Source organism: Salvelinus sp. IW2-2015, linkage group LG31 (assembly GCF_002910315.2).
Source record: "Salvelinus sp. IW2-2015 linkage group LG31, ASM291031v2, whole genome shotgun sequence".
In the NCBI taxonomy this organism is placed as follows: Eukaryota; Metazoa; Chordata; class Actinopteri; order Salmoniformes; family Salmonidae; genus Salvelinus; species Salvelinus sp. IW2-2015.
The window spans coordinates 3,729,862-3,732,783 of NC_036870.1; positions in this window are offsets into that span (position 1 = coordinate 3,729,862).

Consider the following 2,922-nt stretch of genomic DNA (forward strand, 5'->3'; position numbering starts at 1 on the left):
ACAAGCTCTTAAATCGTGTTTAATGCACTCTTTAGTAAATTTTTGCAGTACTGCTTAAAACTAGAGGATTAGGAAACTAATTTCAGCGAGTTCAAGCATGAAATTGAAAAAAAAACACTTATCCTTAAACAACTCTAAATCGGTGTTTAAGCCACTCTTCTAGTGGAAATTTTTTGCAGAGTACTGCTAAACTAGAGGCATAGAACAATTTCAGCGAGTTTCAAGCATGAAATTGAAAAAAAACACTTTCTTTAAACAAAGCTCTAAATCGTGTTTAATGCACTCTGTTAGTTAATTTTTTGCAGTACTGCTTTAAACTAGAGGATAGGAACCAATTTCAGCGAGTTCAAGCATGAAATTGAAAAAAAAAACTTTTCCTTAAACAAGCTTCTAAATCGTGTAATGCACTCTGTTAGTGAAATTTTTTGCCCAGTACTGCTTAAACTAAGAGGATAGGAACCAATTTCAGCGAGTTTCAAGCATTACAGATCATTAGAAGAGAATTGAAAAAAAACCCACCAAACCACCACAAACTGTTGAATATTCAATTGCTACAAACAAATTAAACGAACTGCAGAGAAACAGGATACAGTTACCGTTGTGGTGAAAAACACAAACCGGAAAACAAATCACCCACAAAACACACCTGAAACCCAGGCTGTCCTAAGTATGATTCTCAATCAGGGACAACATGACAGCTGCCTCTGATTGAGAATCATACCAGGACCGAACACAAAATCCCACATAGAAAATCAACCCATTAGACAAACCACCCAACTCACGCCGCTGACCACTAAAGTAAATACAAGAGCAAAGGAAAACAGGTCAGAACCGTGACACCTCGCAATATCAGATATTAACATTAGTTGTATATAATGCATGTATACTAGAGTTGAGGTTTCTGACTATGATAATTTAACCCAGTGTTCGAATACTCTTGCTATTCGCCCACCCATTCCAACACGCAGACTTTATAACTGGAAACACCTAAGGCTCATTCGAGAGGGCTGCAGGTCTTGTATTACATTTAGGTTTAAAGAAAGGGCTTTATTTTTGGTTGATAGTAGACAGATTTCTAGGAAGGAGTACCTCGCGTTTTACAGAGGCCTTCTTGTGTTTGGAGCGTAATGGAAGTGTTCAGACGCACTCCAGGCGAATCAGTTGCATTTGGGGCTGGAGGAACCTCTGGTGTTTGGGGTCGAGACTGGATTGTACAACTGCTAGCTGTTGCCACAATTCGTCCCAAGATTCTGGTGAGGGCAAAAATCATCACCCTAGAACCAGTTATTGGCCATGGCTGGGCTACCTTCTTGTTAATCCAGCCGCTTTGTCAGATTTCAAAAAGGCTTTACGGCGAAAGCATACCATGCGATTATCTGAGGACAGCGCCCCGCTTAAAAAACCATACAAACATTTTCCAACCAAGTAGAGGAGTCACGAAAGTCAGAAATAGCGATAAAATGTATCACTTACCTTAGAAGATCTTCATCTGGTTGCAGTCACAAGAGTCCCAGCTACACAATAAATGTTTGTTTTGTTCGATAAAGTCCATCTTTATATCCCAAAAACTCAGTTTTGTTGGTGCGTTTTGTTCAGTAATCCACTGGCTCAAAGGCGGTCAAAACATGCAGACGAATACACCCTAATAGTACCGGTAAAGTTCGTCGAAACATGTCAAATTATGTTTATAATTAATCCTCAGGTTGTCAATTGTCTAATTAATCGATAATATTTAAACCGGACAATAGCGTATTCAATAGAAAGGAAAAACAACGAAGGGCGCGCAAACCAGCTCTGCATGCTTCCTCAGTCCACTGACAGAAAGGTCTCATTCTTCTTCATTTTTCAGAAAACAAGCCTGAAACAGTGTCTAAAGACTGTTGACATCTAGTGGAAGCCATAGGAACTGCAATCTGGGTCCTAAACCCATTAGATACTCTATAAGCATTCAATTGAAAATCACCCACATCAAAAAATCCCACTTCCTGGATGGATTTTCCTCAGGTTTTCGCCTGCCATATCAGTTCTGTTATACTCACAGACAATGTTTTAACAGTTTAGGARACTTTAGAGTGTTGYCTATCCAAATCTACCAATTATATGCATATCCTAGCTTCTGGGCCTGAGTAACAGGCAGTTTACTTTGGGCACCTCATTCATCCGAATTTCCAAATACTGCCCCCTGTCACTTAAAAGATATCAAGTCTCATAACAAAGGGTCTGAATACTTATGTAAATAAGGTGTTTTTGTTGTTTTTAGAAATTTGCAAAAATGTCTAAAAAACTGTTTTCACTTTGTCATTATGGGGTATCGTGTGTAGATTGTGAGTAAAACTGCATTGTTGGTTAAGGCCTTGTAAGTAAGCATTTCACTGTAAGGTCTACACCTGTAGTATTCGGCGCTTGTGACAAATACAATTTTATTTTATTTCATCCATTTTTTAGAATAAGGCTGTAACGTAAAATTATTTGGGAAAAAGTCAAGGGATCTGAATACTTTCCGAAGGCCCTTTATTCCCTATTAAACAGATGCTATACTCCTATACAGCCATGTTGATGCATACACTCTGATTATGGCTGTCATTGGCTAAACATTGTTGTTCAAATATCAATCAAATAAAAAAATACAGTCAATGGAAAATAGGCATGTTTATTTTTTTCCACTAGATGGTGTGGGATGGTGATTGATGGGAATAGGAGATCCTATGTAGTGAGGTAGTTCACCTGTTTACCACATCAGCGTGTTGTCACGGCCAACAGCCTAGCCGTGATGTCATGTTTTACCCATGAGTTTTTGTGTTGATGTCTCAGTTATTTGGCAGTCAATGCAGAGCTTTATCTCTTGGAAAGTGATGGACAAAAACAAGGTATTTTATCAACCTCTGTCTGTCTGTCTCTGTCTCTGTCTCTGTCTCTGTCTCT